This window comes from Watersipora subatra, chromosome 11 (assembly GCF_963576615.1).
Source record: "Watersipora subatra chromosome 11, tzWatSuba1.1, whole genome shotgun sequence".
NCBI lineage: Eukaryota > Metazoa > Bryozoa > Gymnolaemata > Cheilostomatida > Watersiporidae > Watersipora > Watersipora subatra.
The window spans coordinates 12,875,829-12,897,487 of record NC_088718.1 but is presented as its reverse complement, the minus strand read 5'-3'; the positions used below and the strand labels follow the sequence as shown (position 1 = coordinate 12,897,487).

Genomic DNA, 21,659 nt, shown 5'->3' with positions numbered 1-21,659 from the left:
AAAAAGTAACAAACTTCCTTTAAAAGAGATTTCTTCGGATTAAAAGTGAGAATATGTTATTTTTATGTTGAGATCGGACGCTGCAACAGTTTTCGTTATACACGAGTAGAGTACATCCTTCGACTACAAAAAGTGTCGCGCTTTAATTGATCACGCTTGCCAGAAGGGTTTTGACGCGGAAATGCAGCAGCAAAGTTATATATACTGTTACACACTACACGTACGTAGTACATAGTATATGTATATATATATAACGCATACGTAGTACATGTTCATGTACATGAACATGTACATGTACATGTAGATGAAGATAGCGCGAAGATCGCGATGAAGATAGCAAGATGTAAAAATAAATAAAAAGTCTACAGCACCCGGTATTCCCAGGCGGTCACCCATCCAAGTACTAACCGGGCTCGACGTTGCTTAGCTTCAGTGATCGGACGAGAACTGGCGTTTTCAACGTGATATGGCCGTAGACACTGATGCGCTCTTCGAGACACGCTATTAACGCAGAGTTATAATAATGCTCACCAAGCCGTGACTATATTGTCCAATGGGCGTTCGCTGATTATTGCCACGTTTCTCATTAGCGTCTGTTGAAGCTTACTAAATGTCTACGGCCATATCACGTTGAAAACGCCAGTTCTCGTCCGATCACTGAAGCTAAGCAACGTCGAGCCCGGTTAGTACTTGGATGGGTGACCGCCTGGGAATACCGGGTGCTGTAGACCTTTAGTTTTTATCAAAATTATACTAATTTAGAATTTTCAAGCTTCTTTAATTCACTCTATCTCTTGATATAGAATAAAAAATCATTTCCGCTTGAAAGTCTTTTAATTCGCTCTATCTCTTGATGTAAAATAAAAAATCATTTCCGCTTGAAAGTCTTTTAATTCGCTCTATCTCTTGATGTAAAATAAAAAATCATTTCCATTTAAAAGTCTTTTAATTCGCTCTATCTCTTGATTTAAGACAAAAAATCATTTCCATTTAAAAGTCTCTTAATTCGCTCTATCTCTTGATATAAAATAAAAAATCATTTCCATTTAAAAGTCTTTTAATTCGCTCTATCTTTTGATATAAAATAAAAAATCATTTCCATTTAAAAGTCTTTTAATTCGCTCTATCTTTTGATATAAAATAAAAAATCATTTCCATTCAAAGGTTTTAGCCGAAACTGGATAATATGAATATTATTAGTACTTGATGCTATCCGGCTAGCTTCAATCTCCTCATCTTCACCAGCCATGCGCCGCTGCTACCCGTGTATTTTAAAGAGGATATAATTTCGATTCGTTTTCATTTTGCGCGGCGTAATAGCTCAAGAAACTCGCGTTAAGATTTCCTTTTAATTGCGCAACTCGTATGTCGGCGTTACGAGTTTACCTAAAAGCTAAAATAAATAACTAAACGAAACTCGACTCGGCCTTTCGCCGCAAAATACGCATTCTCGTAATGTAAACTCGAGCGATCGTCTTCGATCGTGATGAAACAAAACCGTACTCGCGGATGCGTAAAAGTCTAAAAGGTAAATTGTGTCAAAAAGTTTCGAAACGAATTACAAACCGGAACGTGGAATCTACGTTACGTGCAACTAAGTTCGGTAATGAGCGCGGGCCAGCGCGTAGCTAAGGTTGCTCCATCAGTTTTTATCTTTGCGGAATTATCTCTAGCGAAAAGCCTACTTTCGCGTAAGGTCATTTCCACGCGATTATAATTATTTAAAAGGAAAATATTTACCGTAGTTTTCAAAATGCTGACGAAATAATCTAAAGCGCGTGAAGCGGCGGTAACGAGCCTGCAACCTTCGTACGAATCGGCGAGATCTTGAACGCTATGCGTTTAGCCAATGAGTGAACGAGTCGAATATTATCGAGCGCGAACAACCACGCCGTCGAAGTATGAGAGTACACACGACTCCTAATTTGCACAATATCAACGATTCGTTTGAGCCGGGAATATTCGTTACGCAATGGCAAAGTTTTAAGCTATGCGTTCGAAGTAACTCGATAGCTTTTCATAGCTAATGAGCGAGCTGGACGAATAACCGGCAGCGCGATTGACCGCTCTTTCAAATATTGAGAGAGCGAACGAATCCTAGTTTACATGGTACGCATGAATGTTTCGTTGCAGCGCGATTAACCGCTCTTTCAGATGTTGAGAGAGCAAACGAATCCTAATTTACACGTGTATATAGTAGACGTACTACGATTGTTTCGTTAGGAGTTGAAGCTACTCGCGCGGCGGTCGAACGCGAGCGTACTCGTTTGGAGGCTATTACACCATTTCTAAAGCATCGCTTTATTTGGTTCGACGTGAACATCTTTTTAACACACCTGTTCGCGTAAGTAAAAGCTTTCTATGTAGGGCTGTTTTCTTTCGAACTCGTAGATGAGAAGAACAAGCCAAAGAACGGCGCTTACTACTCACCTGTCTTTACACGCGTAGACATTAGATAGCCGGTAAACTAATAAGATCTACGATAGCGCGTCACTTTATGTCGAGAAAAAGTAACAAACTTCCTTTAAAAGAGATTTCTTCGGATTAAAAGTGAGAATATGTTATTTTTATGTTGAGATCGGACGCTGCAACAGTTTTCGTTATACACGAGTAGAGTACATCCTTCGACTACAAAAAGTGTCGCGCTTTAATTGATCACGCTTGCCAGAAGGGTTTTGACGCGGAAATGCAGCAGCAAAGTTATATATACTGTTACACACTACACGTACGTAGTACATAGTATATGTATATATATATAACGCATACGTAGTACATGTTCATGTACATGAACATGTACATGTACATGTTCATGTACATGTACATGTACATGTAGATGAAGATAGCGCGAAGATCGTGATGAAGATAGCAAGATGTAAAAATAAATAAAAAGTCTACAGCACCCGGTATTCCCAGGCGGTCACCCATCCAAGTACTAACCGGGCTCGACGTTGCTTAGCTTCAGTGATCGGACGAGAACTGGCGTTTTCAACGTGATATGGCCGTAGACACTGATGCGCTCTTCGAGACACGCTATTAACGCAGAGTTATAATAATGCTCACCAAGCCGTGACTATATTGTCCAATGGGCGTTCGCTGATTATTGCCACGTTTCTCATTAGCGTCTGTTGAAGCTTACTAAATGTCTACGGCCATATCACGTTGAAAACGCCAGTTCTCGTCCGATCACTGAAGCTAAGCAACGTCGAGCCCGGTTAGTACTTGGATGGGTGACCGCCTGGGAATACCGGGTGCTGTAGACCTTTAGTTTTTATCAAAATTATACTAATTTAGAATTTTCAAGCTTCTTTAATTCACTCTATCTCTTGATATAGAATAAAAAATCATTTCCGCTTGAAAGTCTTTTAATTCGCTCTATCTCTTGATGTAAAATAAAAAATCATTTCCGCTTGAAAGTCTTTTAATTCGCTCTATCTCTTGATGTAAAATAAAAAATCATTTCCATTTAAAAGTCTTTTAATTCGCTCTATCTCTTGATTTAAAACAAAAAATCATTTCCATTTAAAAGTCTCTTAATTCGCTCTATCTCTTGATATAAAATAAAAAATCATTTCCATTTAAAAGTCTTTTAATTCGCTCTATCTCTTGATGTAAAATAAAAAATCATTTCCGCTTGAAAGTCTTTTAATTCGCTCTATCTCTTGATGTAAAATAAAAAATCATTTCCATTTAAAAGTCTTTTAATTCGCTCTATCTCTTGATTTAAAACAAAAAATCATTTCCATTTAAAAGTCTCTTAATTCGCTCTATCTCTTGATATAAAATAAAAAATCATTTCCATTTAAAAGTCTTTTAATTCGCTCTATCTTTTGATATAAAATAAAAAATCATTTCCATTTAAAAGTCTTTTAATTCGCTCTATCTTTTGATATAAAATAAAAAATCATTTCCATTCAAAGGTTTTAGCCGAAACTGGATAATATGAATATTATTAGTACTTGATGCTATCCGGCTAGCTTCAATCTCCTCATCTTCACCAGCCATGCGCCGCTGCTACCCGTGTATTTTAAAGAGGATATAATTTCGATTCGTTTTCATTTTGCGCGGCGTAATAGCTCAAGAAACTCGCGTTAAGATTTCCTTTTAATTGCGCAACTCGTATGTCGGCGTTACGAGTTTACCTAAAAGCTAAAATAAATAACTAAACGAAACTCGACTCGGCCTTTCGCCGCAAAATACGCATTCTCGTAATGTAAACTCGAGCGATCGTCTTCGATCGTGATGAAACAAAACCGTACTCGCGGATGCGTAAAAGTCTAAAAGGTAAATTGTGTCAAAAAGTTTCGAAACGAATTACAAACCGGAACGTGGAATCTACGTTACGACGGCAACTAAGTTCGGTGATGAGCGCGGGCCAGCGCGTAGCTAAGGTTGCTCCATCAGTTTTTATCTTTGCGGAACTATCTCTAGCGAAAAGCCTACTTTCGCGTAAGGTCATTTCCACGCGATTATAATTATTTAAAAGGAAAATATTTACCGTAGTTTTCAAAATGCTGACGAAATAATCTAAAGCGCGTGAAGCGGCGGTAACGAGCCTGCAACCTTCGTACGAATCGGCGAGATCTTGAACGCTATGCGTTTAGCCAATGAGTGAACGAGTCGAATATTATCGAGCGCGAACAACCACGCCGTCGAAGTATGAGAGTACACACGACTCCTAATTTGCACAATATCAACGATTCGTTTGAGCCGGGAATATTCGTTACGCAATGGCAAAGTTTTAAGCTATGCGTTCGAAGTAACTCGATAGCTTTTCATAGCTAATGAGCGAGCTGGACGAATAACCGGCAGCGCGATTGACCGCTCTTTCAAATATTGAGAGAGCGAACGAATCCTAGTTTACATGGTACGCATGAATGTTTCGTTGCAGCGCGATTAACCGCTCTTTCAGATGTTGAGAGAGCAAACGAATCCTAATTTACACGTGTATATAGTAGACGTACTACGATTGTTTCGTTAGGAGTTGAAGCTACTCGCGCGGCGGTCGAACGCGAGCGTACTCGTTTGGAGGCTATTACACCATTTCTAAAGCATCGCTTTATTTGGTTCGACGTGAACATCTTTTTAACACACCTGTTCGCGTAAGTAAAAGCTTTCTATGTAGGGCTGTTTTCTTTCGAACTCGTAGATGAGAAGAACAAGCCAAAGAACGGCGCTTACTACTCACCTGTCTTTACACGCGTAGACATTAGATAGCCGGTAAACTAATAAGATCTACGATAGCGCGTCACTTTATGTCGAGAAAAAGTAACAAACTTCCTTTAAAAGAGATTTCTTCGGATTAAAAGTGAGAATATGTTATTTTTATGTTGAGATCGGACGCTGCAACAGTTTTCGTTATACACGAGTAGAGTACATCCTTCGACTACAAAAAGTGTCGCGCTTTAATTGATCACGCTTGCCAGAAGGGTTTTGACGCGGAAATGCAGCAGCAAAGTTATATATACTGTTACACACTACACGTACGTAGTACATAGTATATGTATATATATATAACGCATACGTAGTACATGTTCATGTACATGAACATGTACATGTACATGTAGATGAAGATAGCGCGAAGATCGCGATGAAGATAGCAAGATGTAAAAATAAATAAAAAGTCTACAGCACCCGGTATTCCCAGGCGGTCACCCATCCAAGTACTAACCGGGCTCGACGTTGCTTAGCTTCAGTGATCGGACGAGAACTGGCGTTTTCAACGTGATATGGCCGTAGACACTGATGCGCTCTTCGAGACACGCTATTAACGCAGAGTTATAATAATGCTCACCAAGCCGTGACTATATTGTCCAATGGGCGTTCGCTGATTATTGCCACGTTTCTCATTAGCGTCTGTTGAAGCTTACTAAATGTCTACGGCCATATCACGTTGAAAACGCCAGTTCTCGTCCGATCACTGAAGCTAAGCAACGTCGAGCCCGGTTAGTACTTGGATGGGTGACCGCCTGGGAATACCGGGTGCTGTAGACCTTTAGTTTTTATCAAAATTATACTAATTTAGAATTTTCAAGCTTCTTTAATTCACTCTATCTCTTGATATAGAATAAAAAATCATTTCCGCTTGAAAGTCTTTTAATTCGCTCTATCTCTTGATGTAAAATAAAAAATCATTTCCATTTAAAAGTCTTTTAATTCGCTCTATCTCTTGATTTAAAACAAAAAATCATTTCCATTTAAAAGTCTCTTAATTCGCTCTATCTCTTGATATAAAATAAAAAATCATTTCCATTTAAAAGTCTTTTAATTCGCTCTATCTTTTGATATAAAATAAAAAATCATTTCCATTTAAAAGTCTTTTAATTCGCTCTATCTTTTGATATAAAATAAAAAATCATTTCCATTCAAAGGTTTTAGCCGAAACTGGATAATATGAATATTATTAGTACTTGATGCTATCCGGCTAGCTTCAATCTCCTCATCTTCACCAGCCATGCGCCGCTGCTACCCGTGTATTTTAAAGAGGATATAATTTCGATTCGTTTTCATTTTGCGCGGCGTAATAGCTCAAGAAACTCGCGTTAAGATTTCCTTTTAATTGCGCAACTCGTATGTCGGCGTTACGAGTTTACCTAAAAGCTAAAATAAATAACTAAACGAAACTCGACTCGGCCTTTCGCCGCAAAATACGCATTCTCGTAATGTAAACTCGAGCGATCGTCTTCGATCGTGATGAAACAAAACCGTACTCGCGGATGCGTAAAAGTCTAAAAGGTAAATTGTGTCAAAAAGTTTCGAAACGAATTACAAACCGGAACGTGGAATCTACGTTACGACGGCAACTAAGTTCGGTAATGAGCGCGGGCCAGCGCGTAGCTAAGGTTGCTCCATCAGTTTTTATCTTTGCGGAATTATCTCTAGCGAAAAGCCTACTTTCGCGTAAGGTCATTTCCACGCGATTATAATTATTTAAAAGGAAAATATTTACCGTAGTTTTCAAAATGCTGACGAAATAATCTAAAGCGCGTGAAGCGGCGGTAACGAGCCTGCAACCTTCGTACGAATCGGCGAGATCTTGAACGCTATGCGTTTAGCCAATGAGTGAACGAGTCGAATATTATCGAGCGCGAACAACCACGCCGTCGAAGTATGAGAGTACACACGACTCCTAATTTGCACAATATCAACGATTCGTTTGAGCCGGGAATATTCGTTACGCAATGGCAAAGTTTTAAGCTATGCGTTCGAAGTAACTCGATAGCTTTTCATAGCTAATGAGCGAGCTGGACGAATAACCGGCAGCGCGATTGACCGCTCTTTCAAATATTGAGAGAGCGAACGAATCCTAGTTTACATGGTACGCATGAATGTTTCGTTGCAGCGCGATTAACCGCTCTTTCAGATGTTGAGAGAGCAAACGAATCCTAATTTACACGTGTATATAGTAGACGTACTACGATTGTTTCGTTAGGAGTTGAAGCTACTCGCGCGGCGGTCGAACGCGAGCGTACTCGTTTGGAGGCTATTACACCATTTCTAAAGCATCGCTTTATTTGGTTCGACGTGAACATCTTTTTAACACACCTGTTCGCGTAAGTAAAAGCTTTCTATGTAGGGCTGTTTTCTTTCGAACTCGTAGATGAGAAGAACAAGCCAAAGAACGGCGCTTACTACTCACCTGTCTTTACACGCGTAGACATTAGATAGCCGGTAAACTAATAAGATCTACGATAGCGCGTCACTTTATGTCGAGAAAAAGTAACAAACTTCCTTTAAAAGAGATTTCTTCGGATTAAAAGTGAGAATATGTTATTTTTATGTTGAGATCGGACGCTGCAACAGTTTTCGTTATACACGAGTAGAGTACATCCTTCGACTACAAAAAGTGTCGCGCTTTAATTGATCACGCTTGCCAGAAGGGTTTTGACGCGGAAATGCAGCAGCAAAGTTATATATACTGTTACACACTACACGTACGTAGTACATAGTATATGTATATATATATAACGCATACGTAGTACATGTTCATGTACATGAACATGTACATGTACATGTAGATGAAGATAGCGCGAAGATCGCGATGAAGATAGCAAGATGTAAAAATAAATAAAAAGTCTACAGCACCCGGTATTCCCAGGCGGTCACCCATCCAAGTACTAACCGGGCTCGACGTTGCTTAGCTTCAGTGATCGGACGAGAACTGGCGTTTTCAACGTGATATGGCCGTAGACACTGATGCGCTCTTCGAGACACGCTATTAACGCAGAGTTATAATAATGCTCACCAAGCCGTGACTATATTGTCCAATGGGCGTTCGCTGATTATTGCCACGTTTCTCATTAGCGTCTGTTGAAGCTTACTAAATGTCTACGGCCATATCACGTTGAAAACGCCAGTTCTCGTCCGATCACTGAAGCTAAGCAACGTCGAGCCCGGTTAGTACTTGGATGGGTGACCGCCTGGGAATACCGGGTGCTGTAGACCTTTAGTTTTTATCAAAATTATACTAATTTAGAATTTTCAAGCTTCTTTAATTCACTCTATCTCTTGATATAGAATAAAAAATCATTTCCGCTTGAAAGTCTTTTAATTCGCTCTATCTCTTGATGTAAAATAAAAAATCATTTCCGCTTGAAAGTCTTTTAATTCGCTCTATCTCTTGATGTAAAATAAAAAATCATTTCCATTTAAAAGTCTTTTAATTCGCTCTATCTCTTGATTTAAAACAAAAAATCATTTCCATTTAAAAGTCTCTTAATTCGCTCTATCTCTTGATATAAAATAAAAAATCATTTCCATTTAAAAGTCTTTTAATTCGCTCTATCTTTTGATATAAAATAAAAAATCATTTCCATTTAAAAGTCTTTTAATTCGCTCTATCTTTTGATATAAAATAAAAAATCATTTCCATTCAAAGGTTTTAGCCGAAACTGGATAATATGAATATTATTAGTACTTGATGCTATCCGGCTAGCTTCAATCTCCTCATCTTCACCAGCCATGCGCCGCTGCTACCCGTGTATTTTAAAGAGGATATAATTTCGATTCGTTTTCATTTTGCGCGGCGTAATAGCTCAAGAAACTCGCGTTAAGATTTCCTTTTAATTGCGCAACTCGTATGTCGGCGTTACGAGTTTACCTAAAAGCTAAAATAAATAACTAAACGAAACTCGACTCGGCCTTTCGCCGCAAAATACGCATTCTCGTAATGTAAACTCGAGCGATCGTCTTCGATCGTGATGAAACAAAACCGTACTCGCGGATGCGTAAAAGTCTAAAAGGTAAATTGTGTCAAAAAGTTTCGAAACGAATTACAAACCGGAACGTGGAATCTACGTTACGACGGCAACTAAGTTCGGTAATGAGCGCGGGCCAGCGCGTAGCTAAGGTTGCTCCATCAGTTTTTATCTTTGCGGAATTATCTCTAGCGAAAAGCCTACTTTCGCGTAAGGTCATTTCCACGCGATTATAATTATTTAAAAGGAAAATATTTACCGTAGTTTTCAAAATGCTGACGAAATAATCTAAAGCGCGTGAAGCGGCGGTAACGAGCCTGCAACCTTCGTACGAATCGGCGAGATCTTGAACGCTATGCGTTTAGCCAATGAGTGAACGAGTCGAATATTATCGAGCGCGAACAACCACGCCGTCGAAGTATGAGAGTACACACGACTCCTAATTTGCACAATATCAACGATTCGTTTGAGCCGGGAATATTCGTTACGCAATGGCAAAGTTTTAAGCTATGCGTTCGAAGTAACTCGATAGCTTTTCATAGCTAATGAGCGAGCTGGACGAATAACCGGCAGCGCGATTGACCGCTCTTTCAAATATTGAGAGAGCGAACGAATCCTAGTTTACATGGTACGCATGAATGTTTCGTTGCAGCGCGATTAACCGCTCTTTCAGATGTTGAGAGAGCAAACGAATCCTAATTTACACGTGTATATAGTAGACGTACTACGATTGTTTCGTTAGGAGTTGAAGCTACTCGCGCGGCGGTCGAACGCGAGCGTACTCGTTTGGAGGCTATTACACCATTTCTAAAGCATCGCTTTATTTGGTTCGACGTGAACATCTTTTTAACACACCTGTTCGCGTAAGTAAAAGCTTTCTATATAGGGCTGTTTTCTTTCGAACTCGTAGATGAGAAGAACAAGCCAAAGAACGGCGCTTACTACTCACCTGTCTTTACACGCGTAGACATTAGATAGCCGGTAAACTAATAAGATCTACGATAGCGCGTCACTTTATGTCGAGAAAAAGTAACAAACTTCCTTTAAAAGAGATTTCTTCGGATTAAAAGTGAGAATATGTTATTTTTATGTTGAGATCGGACGCTGCAACAGTTTTCGTTATACACGAGTAGAGTACATCCTTCGACTACAAAAAGTGTCGCGCTTTAATTGATCACGCTTGCCAGAAGGGTTTTGACGCGGAAATGCAGCAGCAAAGTTATATATACTGTTACACACTACACGTACGTAGTACATAGTATATGTATATATATATAACGCATACGTAGTACATGTTCATGTACATGAACATGTACATGTACATGTAGATGAAGATAGCGCGAAGATCGCGATGAAGATAGCAAGATGTAAAAATAAATAAAAAGTCTACAGCACCCGGTATTCCCAGGCGGTCACCCATCCAAGTACTAACCGGGCTCGACGTTGCTTAGCTTCAGTGATCGGACGAGAACTGGCGTTTTCAACGTGATATGGCCGTAGACACTGATGCGCTCTTCGAGACACGCTATTAACGCAGAGTTATAATAATGCTCACCAAGCCGTGACTATATTGTCCAATGGGCGTTCGCTGATTATTGCCACGTTTCTCATTAGCGTCTGTTGAAGCTTACTAAATGTCTACGGCCATATCACGTTGAAAACGCCAGTTCTCGTCCGATCACTGAAGCTAAGCAACGTCGAGCCCGGTTAGTACTTGGATGGGTGACCGCCTGGGAATACCGGGTGCTGTAGACCTTTAGTTTTTATCAAAATTATACTAATTTAGAATTTTCAAGCTTCTTTAATTCACTCTATCTCTTGATATAGAATAAAAAATCATTTCCGCTCGAAAGTCTTTTAATTCGCTCTATCTCTTGATGTAAAATAAAAAATCATTTCCGCTTGAAAGTCTTTTAATTCGCTCTATCTCTTGATGTAAAATAAAAAATCATTTCCATTTAAAAGTCTTTTAATTCGCTCTATCTCTTGATTTAAAACAAAAAATCATTTCCATTTAAAAGTCTCTTAATTCGCTCTATCTCTTGATATAAAATAAAAAATCATTTCCATTTAAAAGTCTTTTAATTCGCTCTATCTTTTGATATAAAATAAAAAATCATTTCCATTTAAAAGTCTTTTAATTCGCTCTATCTTTTGATATAAAATAAAAAATCATTTCCATTCAAAGGTTTTAGCCGAAACTGGATAATATGAATATTATTAGTACTTGATGCTATCCGGCTAGCTTCAATCTCCTCATCTTCACCAGCCATGCGCCGCTGCTACCCGTGTATTTTAAAGAGGATATAATTTCGATTCGTTTTCATTTTGCGCGGCGTAATAGCTCAAGAAACTCGCGTTAAGATTTCCTTTTAATTGCGCAACTCGTATGTCGGCGTTACGAGTTTACCTAAAAGCTAAAATAAATAACTAAACGAAACTCGACTCGGCCTTTCGCCGCAAAATACGCATTCTCGTAATGTAAACTCGAGCGATCGTCTTCGATCGTGATGAAACAAAACCGTACTCGCGGATGCGTAAAAGTCTAAAAGGTAAATTGTGTCAAAAAGTTTCGAAACGAATTACAAACCGGAACGTGGAATCTACGTTACGACGGCAACTAAGTTCGGTGATGAGCGCGGGCCAGCGCGTAGCTAAGGTTGCTCCATCAGTTTTTATCTTTGCGGAACTATCTCTAGCGAAAAGCCTACTTTCGCGTAAGGTCATTTCCACGCGATTATAATTATTTAAAAGGAAAATATTTACCGTAGTTTTCAAAATGCTGACGAAATAATCTAAAGCGCGTGAAGCGGCGGTAACGAGCCTGCAACCTTCGTACGAATCGGCGAGATCTTGAACGCTATGCGTTTAGCCAATGAGTGAACGAGTCGAATATTATCGAGCGCGAACAACCACGCCGTCGAAGTATGAGAGTACACACGACTCCTAATTTGCACAATATCAACGATTCGTTTGAGCCGGGAATATTCGTTACGCAATGGCAAAGTTTTAAGCTATGCGTTCGAAGTAACTCGATAGCTTTTCATAGCTAATGAGCGAGCTGGACGAATAACCGGCAGCGCGATTGACCGCTCTTTCAAATATTGAGAGAGCGAACGAATCCTAGTTTACATGGTACGCATGAATGTTTCGTTGCAGCGCGATTAACCGCTCTTTCAGATGTTGAGAGAGCAAACGAATCCTAATTTACACGTGTATATAGTAGACGTACTACGATTGTTTCGTTAGGAGTTGAAGCTACTCGCGCGGCGGTCGAACGCGAGCGTACTCGTTTGGAGGCTATTACACCATTTCTAAAGCATCGCTTTATTTGGTTCGACGTGAACATCTTTTTAACACACCTGTTCGCGTAAGTAAAAGCTTTCTATGTAGGGCTGTTTTCTTTCGAACTCGTAGATGAGAAGAACAAGCCAAAGAACGGCGCTTACTACTCACCTGTCTTTACACGCGTAGACATTAGATAGCCGGTAAACTAATAAGATCTACGATAGCGCGTCACTTTATGTCGAGAAAAAGTAACAAACTTCCTTTAAAAGAGATTTCTTCGGATTAAAAGTGAGAATATGTTATTTTTATGTTGAGATCGGACGCTGCAACAGTTTTCGTTATACACGAGTAGAGTACATCCTTCGACTACAAAAAGTGTCGCGCTTTAATTGATCACGCTTGCCAGAAGGGTTTTGACGCGGAAATGCAGCAGCAAAGTTATATATACTGTTACACACTACACGTACGTAGTACATAGTATATGTATATATATATAACGCATACGTAGTACATGTTCATGTACATGAACATGTACATGTACATGTAGATGAAGATAGCGCGAAGATCGCGATGAAGATAGCAAGATGTAAAAATAAATAAAAAGTCTACAGCACCCGGTATTCCCAGGCGGTCACCCATCCAAGTACTAACCGGGCTCGACGTTGCTTAGCTTCAGTGATCGGACGAGAACTGGCGTTTTCAACGTGATATGGCCGTAGACACTGATGCGCTCTTCGAGACACGCTATTAACGCAGAGTTATAATAATGCTCACCAAGCCGTGACTATATTGTCCAATGGGCGTTCGCTGATTATTGCCACGTTTCTCATTAGCGTCTGTTGAAGCTTACTAAATGTCTACGGCCATATCACGTTGAAAACGCCAGTTCTCGTCCGATCACTGAAGCTAAGCAACGTCGAGCCCGGTTAGTACTTGGATGGGTGACCGCCTGGGAATACCGGGTGCTGTAGACCTTTAGTTTTTATCAAAATTATACTAATTTAGAATTTTCAAGCTTCTTTAATTCACTCTATCTCTTGATATAGAATAAAAAATCATTTCCGCTTGAAAGTCTTTTAATTCGCTCTATCTCTTGATGTAAAATAAAAAATCATTTCCGCTTGAAAGTCTTTTAATTCGCTCTATCTCTTGATGTAAAATAAAAAATCATTTCCATTTAAAAGTCTTTTAATTCGCTCTATCTCTTGATTTAAAACAAAAAATCATTTCCATTTAAAAGTCTCTTAATTCGCTCTATCTCTTGATATAAAATAAAAAATCATTTCCATTTAAAAGTCTTTTAATTCGCTCTATCTTTTGATATAAAATAAAAAATCATTTCCATTTAAAAGTCTTTTAATTCGCTCTATCTTTTGATATAAAATAAAAAATCATTTCCATTCAAAGGTTTTAGCCGAAACTGGATAATATGAATATTATTAGTACTTGATGCTATCCGGCTAGCTTCAATCTCCTCATCTTCACCAGCCATGCGCCGCTGCTACCCGTGTATTTTAAAGAGGATATAATTTCGATTCGTTTTCATTTCGCGCGGCGTAATAGCTCAAGAAACTCGCGTTAAGATTTCCTTTTAATTGCGCAACTCGTATGTCGGCGTTACGAGTTTACCTAAAAGCTAAAATAAATAACTAAACGAAACTCGACTCGGCCTTTCGCCGCAAAATACGCATTCTCGTAATGTAAACTCGAGCGATCGTCTTCGATCGTGATGAAACAAAACCGTACTCGCGGATGCGTAAAAGTCTAAAAGGTAAATTGTGTCAAAAAGTTTCGAAACGAATTACAAACCGGAACGTGGAATCTACGTTACGACGGCAACTAAGTTCGGTGATGAGCGCGGGCCAGCGCGTAGCTAAGGTTGCTCCATCAGTTTTTATCTTTGCGGAACTATCTCTAGCGAAAAGCCTACTTTCGCGTAAGGTCATTTCCACGCGATTATAATTATTTAAAAGGAAAATATTTACCGTAGTTTTCAAAATGCTGACGAAATAATCTAAAGCGCGTGAAGCGGCGGTAACGAGCCTGCAACCTTCGTACGAATCGGCGAGATCTTGAACGCTATGCGTTTAGCCAATGAGTGAACGAGTCGAATATTATCGAGCGCGAACAACCACGCCGTCGAAGTATGAGAGTACACACGACTCCTAATTTGCACAATATCAACGATTCGTTTGAGCCGGGAATATTCGTTACGCAATGGCAAAGTTTTAAGCTATGCGTTCGAAGTAACTCGATAGCTTTTCATAGCTAATGAGCGAGCTGGACGAATAACCGGCAGCGCGATTGACCGCTCTTTCAAATATTGAGAGAGCGAACGAATCCTAGTTTACATGGTACGCATGAATGTTTCGTTGCAGCGCGATTAACCGCTCTTTCAGATGTTGAGAGAGCAAACGAATCCTAATTTACACGTGTATATAGTAGACGTACTACGATTGTTTCGTTAGGAGTTGAAGCTACTCGCGCGGCGGTCGAACGCGAGCGTACTCGTTTGGAGGCTATTACACCATTTCTAAAGCATCGCTTTATTTGGTTCGACGTGAACATCTTTTTAACACACCTGTTCGCGTAAGTAAAAGCTTTCTATGTAGGGCTGTTTTCTTTCGAACTCGTAGATGAGAAGAACAAGCCAAAGAACGGCGCTTACTACTCACCTGTCTTTACACGCGTAGACATTAGATAGCCGGTAAACTAATAAGATCTACGATAGCGCGTCACTTTATGTCGAGAAAAAGTAACAAACTTCCTTTAAAAGAGATTTCTTCGGATTAAAAGTGAGAATATGTTATTTTTATGTTGAGATCGGACGCTGCAACAGTTTTCGTTATACACGAGTAGAGTACATCCTTCGACTACAAAAAGTGTCGCGCTTTAATTGATCACGCTTGCCAGAAGGGTTTTGACGCGGAAATGCAGCAGCAAAGTTATATATACTGTTACACACTACACGTACGTAGTACATAGTATATGTATATATATATAACGCATACGTAGTACATGTTCATGTACATGAACATGTACATGTACATGTAGATGAAGATAGCGCGAAGATCGCGATGAAGATAGCAAGATGTAAAAATAAATAAAAAGTCTACAGCACCCGGTATTCCCAGGCGGTCACCCATCCAAGTACTAACCGGGCTCGACGTTGCTTAGCTTCAGTGATCGGACGAGAACTGGCGTTTTCAACGTGATATGGCCGTAGACACTGATGCGCTCTTCGAGACACGCTATTAACGCAGAGTTATAATAATGCTCACCAAGCCGTGACTATATTGTCCAATGGGCGTTCGCTGATTATTGCCACGTTTCTCATTAGCGTCTGTTGAAGCTTACTAAATGTCTACGGCCATATCACGTTGAAAACGCCAGTTCTCGTCCGATCACTGAAGCTAAGCAACGTCGAGCCCGGTTAGTACTTGGATGGGTGACCGCCTGGGAATACCGGGTGCTGTAGACCTTTAGTTTTTATCAAAATTATACTAATTTAGAATTTTCAAGCTTCTTTAATTCACTCTATCTCTTGATATAGAATAAAAAATCATTTCCGCTCGAAAGTCTTTTAATTCGCTCTATCTCTTGATGTAAAATAAAAAATCATTTCCGCTTGAAAGTCTTTTAATTCGCTCTATCTCTTGATGTAAAATAAAAAATCATTTCCATTTAAAAGTCTTTTAATTCGCTCTATCTCTTGATTTAAAACAAAAAATCATTTCCATTTAAAAGTCTCTTAATTCGCTCTATCTCTTGATATAAAATAAAAAATCATTTCCATTTAAAAGTCTTTTAATTCGCTCTATCTTTTGATATAAAATAAAAAATCATTTCCATTTAAAAGTCTTTTAATTCGCTCTATCTTTTGATATAAAATAAAAAATCATTTCCATTCAAAGGTTTTAGCCGAAACTGGATAATATGAATATTATTAGTACTTGATGCTATCCGGCTAGCTTCAATCTCCTCATCTTCACCAGCCATGCGCCGCTGCTACCCGTGTATTTTAAAGAGGATATAATTTCGATTCGTTTTCATTTTGCGCGGCGTAATAGCTCAAGAAACTCGCGTTAAGATTTCCTTTTAATTGCGCAACTCGTATGTCGGCGTTACGAGTTTACCTAAAAGCTAAAATAAATAACTAAACGAAACTCGACTCGGCCTTTCGCCGCAAAATACGCATTCTCGTAATGTAAACTCGAGCGATCGTCTTCGATCGTGATGAAACAAAACCGTACTCGCGGATGCGTAAAAGTCTAAAAGGTAAATTGTGTCAAAAAGTTTCGAAACGAATTACAAACCGGAACGTGGAATCTACGTTACGACGGCAACTAAGTTCGGTGATGAGCGCGGGCCAGCGCGTAGCTAAGGTTGCTCCATCAGTTTTTATCTTTGCGGAACTATCTCTAGCGAAAAGCCTACTTTCGCGTAAGGTCATTTCCACGCGATTATAATTATTTAAAAGGAAAATATTTACCGTAGTTTTCAAAATGCTGACGAAATAATCTAAAGCGCGTGAAGCGGCGGTAACGAGCCTGCAACCTTCGTACGAATCGGCGAGATCTTGAACGCTATGCGTTTAGCCAATGAGTGAACGAGTCGAATATTATCGAGCGCGAACAACCACGCCGTCGAAGTATGAGAGTACACACGACTCCTAATTTGCACAATATCAACGATTCGTTTGAGCCGGGAATATTCGTTACGCAATGGCAAAGTTTTAAGCTATGCGTTCGAAGTAACTCGATAGCTTTTCATAGCTAATGAGCGAGCTGGACGAATAACCGGCAGCGCGATTGACCGCTCTTTCAAATATTGAGAGAGCGAACGAATCCTAGTTTACATGGTACGCATGAATGTTTCGTTGCAGCGCGATTAACCGCTCTTTCAGATGTTGAGAGAGCAAACGAATCCTAATTTACACGTGTATATAGTAGACGTACTACGATTGTTTCGTTAGGAGTTGAAGCTACTCGCGCGGCGGTCGAACGCGAGCGTACTCGTTTGGAGGCTATTACACCATTTCTAAAGCATCGCTTTATTTGGTTCGACGTGAACATCTTTTTAACACACCTGTTCGCGTAAGTAAAAGCTTTCTATGTAGGGCTGTTTTCTTTCGAACTCGTAGATGAGAAGAACAAGCCAAAGAACGGCGCTTACTACTCACCTGTCTTTACACGCGTAGACATTAGATAGCCGGTAAACTAATAAGATCTACGATAGCGCGTCACTTTATGTCGAGAAAAAGTAACAAACTTCCTTTAAAAGAGATTTCTTCGGATTAAAAGTGAGAATATGTTATTTTTATGTTGAGATCGGACGCTGCAACAGTTTTCGTTATACACGAGTAGAGTACATCCTTCGACTACAAAAAGTGTCGCGCTTTAATTGATCACGCTTGCCAGAAGGGTTTTGACGCGGAAATGCAGCAGCAAAGTTATATATACTGTTACACACTACACGTACGTAGTACATAGTATATGTATATATATATAACGCATACGTAGTACATGTTCATGTACATGAACATGTACATGTACATGTAGATGAAGATAGCGCGAAGATCGCGATGAAGATAGCAAGATGTAAAAATAAATAAAAAGTCTACAGCACCCGGTATTCCCAGGCGGTCACCCATCCAAGTACTAACCGGGCTCGACGTTGCTTAGCTTCAGTGATCGGACGAGAACTGGCGTTTTCAACGTGATATGGCCGTAGACACTGATGCGCTCTTCGAGACACGCTATTAACGCAGAGTTATAATAATGCTCACCAAGCCGTGACTATATTGTCCAATGGGCGTTCGCTGATTATTGCCACGTTTCTCATTAGCGTCTGTTGAAGCTTACTAAATGTCTACGGCCATATCACGTTGAAAACGCCAGTTCTCGTCCGATCACTGAAGCTAAGCAACGTCGAGCCCGGTTAGTACTTGGATGGGTGACCGCCTGGGAATACCGGGTGCTGTAGACCTTTAGTTTTTATCAAAATTATACTAATTTAGAATTTTCAAGCTTCTTTAATTCACTCTATCTCTTGATATAGAATAAAAAATCATTTCCGCTTGAAAGTCTTTTAATTCGCTCTATCTCTTGATGTAAAATAAAAAATCATTTCCATTTAAAAGTCTTTTAATTCGCTCTATCTCTTGATTTAAAACAAAAAATCATTTCCATTTAAAAGTCTCTTAATTCGCTCTATCTCTTGATATAAAATAAAAAATCATTTCCATTTAAAAGTCTTTTAATTCGCTCTATCTTTTGATATAAAATAAAAAATCATTTCCATTCAAAGGTTTTAGCCGAAACTGGATAATATGAATATTATTAGTACTTGATGCTATCCGGCTAGCTTCAATCTCCTCATCTTCACCAGCCATGCGCCGCTGCTACCCGTGTATTTTAAAGAGGATATAATTTCGATTCGTTTTCATTTTGCGCGGCGTAATAGCTCAAGAAACTCGCGTTAAGATTTCCTTTTAATTGCGCAACTCGTATGTCGGCGTTACGAGTTTACCTAAAAGCTAAAATAAATAACTAAACGAAACTCGACTCGGCCTTTCGCCGCAAAATACGCATTCTCGTAATGTAAACTCGAGCGATCGTCTTCGATCGTGATGAAACAAAACCGTACTCGCGGATGCGTAAAAGTCTAAAAGGTAAATTGTGTCAAAAAGTTTCGAAACGAATTACAAACCGGAACGTGGAATCTACGTTACGACGGCAACTAAGTTCGGTGATGAGCGCGGGCCAGCGCGTAGCTAAGGTTGCTCCATCAGTTTTTATCTTTGCGGAACTATCTCTAGCGAAAAGCCTACTTTCGCGTAAGAGGTCATTTCCCACGCGATTATAATTATTTAAAAGGAAAATATTTACCGTAGTTTTCAAAATGCTGACGAAATAATCTAAAGCGCGTGAAGCGGCGGGTAACGAGCCTGCAACCTTCGTACGAATCGGCGAGATCTTGAACGCTATGCGTTTAGCCAATGAGTGAACGAGTCGAATATTATCGAGCGCGAACAACCACGCCGTCGAAGTATGAGAGTACACACGACTCCTAATTTGCACAATATCAACGATTCGTTTGAGCCGGGAAATATTCGGTTACGCAATGGCAAAAGTTTTAAGCTATGCGTTCGAAGTAACTCGATAGCTTTTCATAGCTAATGAGCGAGCTGGACGAATAACCGGCAGCGCGATTGACCGCTCTTTCAAATATTGAGAGAGCGAACGAATCCTAGTTTACATGGTACGCATGAATGTTTCGTTGCAGCGCGATTAACCGCTCTTTCAGATGTTGAGAGAGCAAACGAATCCTAATTTACACGTGTATATAGTAGACGTACTACGATTGTTTCGTTAGGAGTTGAAGCTACTCGCGCGGCGGTCGAACGCGAGCGTACTCGTTTGGAGGCTATTACACCATTTCTAAAGCATCGCTTTATTTGGTTCGACGTGAACATCTTTTTAACACACCTGTTCGCGTAAGTAAAAGCATTCTATGTAGGGCTGTTTTCTTTCGAACTCGTAGATGAGAAGAACAAGCCAAAGAACGGCGCTTACTACTCACCTGTCTTTACACGCGTAGACATTAGATAGCCGGTAAACTAATAAGATCTACGATAGCGCGTCACTTTATGTCGAGAAAAAGTAACAAACTTCCTTTAAAAGAGATTTCTTCGGATTAAAAGTGAGAATATGTTATTTTTATGTTGAGATCGGACGCTGCAACAGTTTTCGTTATACACGAGTAGAGTACATCCTTCGACTACAAAAAGTGTCGCGCTTTAATTGATCACGCTTGCCAGAAGGGTTTTGACGCGGAAATGCAGCAGCAAAGTTATATATACTGTTACACACTACACGTACGTAGTACATAGTATATGTATATATATATAACGCATACGTAGTACATGTTCATGTACATGAACATGTACATGTACATGTAGATGAAGATAGCGCGAAGATCGCGATGAAGATAGCAAGATGTAAAAATAAATAAAAAGTCTACAGCACCCGGTATTCCCAGGCGGTCACCCATCCAAGTACTAACCGGGCTCGACGTTGCTTAGCTTCAGTGATCGGACGAGAACTGGCGTTTTCAACGTGATATGGCCGTAGACACTGATGCGCTCTTCGAGACACGCTATTAACGCAGAGTTATAATAATGCTCACCAAGCCGTGACTATATTGTCCAATGGGCGTTCGCTGATTATTGCCACGTTTCTCATTAGCGTCTGTTGAAGCTTACTAAATGTCTACGGCCATATCACGTTGAAAACGCCAGTTCTCGTCCGATCACTGAAGCTAAGCAACGTCGAGCCCGGTTAGTACTTGGATGGGTGACCGCCTGGGAATACCGGGTGCTGTAGACCTTTAGTTTTTATCAAAATTATACTAATTTAGAATTTTCAAGCTTCTTTAATTCACTCTATCTCTTGATATAGAATAAAAAATCATTTCCGCTTGAAAGTCTTTTAATTCGCTCTATCTCTTGATGTAAAATAAAAAATCATTTCCGCTTGAAAGTCTTTTAATTCGCTCTATCTCTTGATGTAAAATAAAAAATCATTTCCATTTAAAAGTCTTTTAATTCGCTCTATCTCTTGATTTAAAACAAAAAATCATTTCCATTTAAAAGTCTCTTAATTCGCTCTATCTCTTGATATAAAATAAAAAATCATTTCCATTTAAAAGTCTTTTAATTCGCTCTATCTTTTGATATAAAATAAAAAATCATTTCCATTTAAAAGTCTTTTAATTCGCTCTATCTTTTGATATAAAATAAAAAATCATTTCCATTCAAAGGTTTTAGCCGAAACTGGATAATATGAATATTATTAGTACTTGATGCTATCCGGCTAGCTTCAATCTCCTCATCTTCACCAGCCATGCGCCGCTGCTACCCGTGTATTTTAAAGAGGATATAATTTCGATTCGTTTTCATTTCGCGCGGCGTAATAGCTCAAGAAACTCGCGTTAAGATTTCCTTTTAATTGCGCAACTCGTATGTCGGCGTTACGAGTTTACCTAAAAGCTAAAATAAATAACTAAACGAAACTCGACTCGGCCTTTCGCCGCAAAATACGCATTCTCGTAATGTAAACTCGAGCGATCGTCTTCGATCGTGATGAAACAAAACCGTACTCGCGGATGCGTAAA

General features: G+C 39.5%; 18 non-coding genes across 18 annotated transcripts; 9 read left to right on the top strand and 9 right to left on the bottom strand.

Moving 5' to 3' along the window:
- Positions 1 to 359: 359 nt before the first annotated feature.
- On the bottom strand, positions 360 to 478 carry LOC137408995 (5S ribosomal RNA). The gene has a single exon (XR_010980243.1). It is a non-coding gene; the product is annotated as a 5S ribosomal RNA (ribosomal RNA).
- A 134-nt stretch (positions 479 to 612) lies between these two features.
- On the top strand, positions 613 to 731 carry LOC137409456 (5S ribosomal RNA). The gene has a single exon (XR_010980674.1). It is a non-coding gene; the product is annotated as a 5S ribosomal RNA (ribosomal RNA).
- Positions 732 to 2,888: 2,157 nt separating this feature from the next.
- Positions 2,889 to 3,007, bottom strand: LOC137408994 (5S ribosomal RNA). Its single transcript, XR_010980242.1, has one exon. It is a non-coding gene; the product is annotated as a 5S ribosomal RNA (ribosomal RNA).
- Positions 3,008 to 3,141: 134 nt separating this feature from the next.
- Positions 3,142 to 3,260, top strand: LOC137409455 (5S ribosomal RNA). The gene has a single exon (XR_010980673.1). It is a non-coding gene; the product is annotated as a 5S ribosomal RNA (ribosomal RNA).
- A 2,359-nt stretch (positions 3,261 to 5,619) lies between these two features.
- On the bottom strand, positions 5,620 to 5,738 carry LOC137408993 (5S ribosomal RNA). The gene has a single exon (XR_010980241.1). It is a non-coding gene; the product is annotated as a 5S ribosomal RNA (ribosomal RNA).
- Positions 5,739 to 5,872: 134 nt separating this feature from the next.
- On the top strand, positions 5,873 to 5,991 carry LOC137409454 (5S ribosomal RNA). The gene has a single exon (XR_010980672.1). It is a non-coding gene; the product is annotated as a 5S ribosomal RNA (ribosomal RNA).
- Positions 5,992 to 8,070: 2,079 nt separating this feature from the next.
- Positions 8,071 to 8,189, bottom strand: LOC137408991 (5S ribosomal RNA). The gene has a single exon (XR_010980239.1). It is a non-coding gene; the product is annotated as a 5S ribosomal RNA (ribosomal RNA).
- A 134-nt stretch (positions 8,190 to 8,323) lies between these two features.
- Positions 8,324 to 8,442, top strand: LOC137409453 (5S ribosomal RNA). Its single transcript, XR_010980671.1, has one exon. It is a non-coding gene; the product is annotated as a 5S ribosomal RNA (ribosomal RNA).
- A 2,135-nt stretch (positions 8,443 to 10,577) lies between these two features.
- On the bottom strand, positions 10,578 to 10,696 carry LOC137408990 (5S ribosomal RNA). The gene has a single exon (XR_010980238.1). It is a non-coding gene; the product is annotated as a 5S ribosomal RNA (ribosomal RNA).
- Positions 10,697 to 10,830: 134 nt separating this feature from the next.
- On the top strand, positions 10,831 to 10,949 carry LOC137409452 (5S ribosomal RNA). Its single transcript, XR_010980670.1, has one exon. It is a non-coding gene; the product is annotated as a 5S ribosomal RNA (ribosomal RNA).
- A 2,135-nt stretch (positions 10,950 to 13,084) lies between these two features.
- LOC137408989 (5S ribosomal RNA) lies at positions 13,085 to 13,203 on the bottom strand. Its single transcript, XR_010980237.1, has one exon. It is a non-coding gene; the product is annotated as a 5S ribosomal RNA (ribosomal RNA).
- A 134-nt stretch (positions 13,204 to 13,337) lies between these two features.
- On the top strand, positions 13,338 to 13,456 carry LOC137409450 (5S ribosomal RNA). Its single transcript, XR_010980668.1, has one exon. It is a non-coding gene; the product is annotated as a 5S ribosomal RNA (ribosomal RNA).
- Positions 13,457 to 15,591: 2,135 nt separating this feature from the next.
- LOC137408988 (5S ribosomal RNA) lies at positions 15,592 to 15,710 on the bottom strand. The gene has a single exon (XR_010980236.1). It is a non-coding gene; the product is annotated as a 5S ribosomal RNA (ribosomal RNA).
- Positions 15,711 to 15,844: 134 nt separating this feature from the next.
- Positions 15,845 to 15,963, top strand: LOC137409449 (5S ribosomal RNA). Its single transcript, XR_010980667.1, has one exon. It is a non-coding gene; the product is annotated as a 5S ribosomal RNA (ribosomal RNA).
- A 2,135-nt stretch (positions 15,964 to 18,098) lies between these two features.
- LOC137408987 (5S ribosomal RNA) lies at positions 18,099 to 18,217 on the bottom strand. Its single transcript, XR_010980235.1, has one exon. It is a non-coding gene; the product is annotated as a 5S ribosomal RNA (ribosomal RNA).
- Positions 18,218 to 18,351: 134 nt separating this feature from the next.
- LOC137409448 (5S ribosomal RNA) lies at positions 18,352 to 18,470 on the top strand. Its single transcript, XR_010980666.1, has one exon. It is a non-coding gene; the product is annotated as a 5S ribosomal RNA (ribosomal RNA).
- Positions 18,471 to 20,500: 2,030 nt separating this feature from the next.
- Positions 20,501 to 20,619, bottom strand: LOC137408985 (5S ribosomal RNA). The gene has a single exon (XR_010980234.1). It is a non-coding gene; the product is annotated as a 5S ribosomal RNA (ribosomal RNA).
- A 134-nt stretch (positions 20,620 to 20,753) lies between these two features.
- LOC137409447 (5S ribosomal RNA) lies at positions 20,754 to 20,872 on the top strand. The gene has a single exon (XR_010980665.1). It is a non-coding gene; the product is annotated as a 5S ribosomal RNA (ribosomal RNA).
- Positions 20,873 to 21,659: the final 787 nt, after the last annotated feature.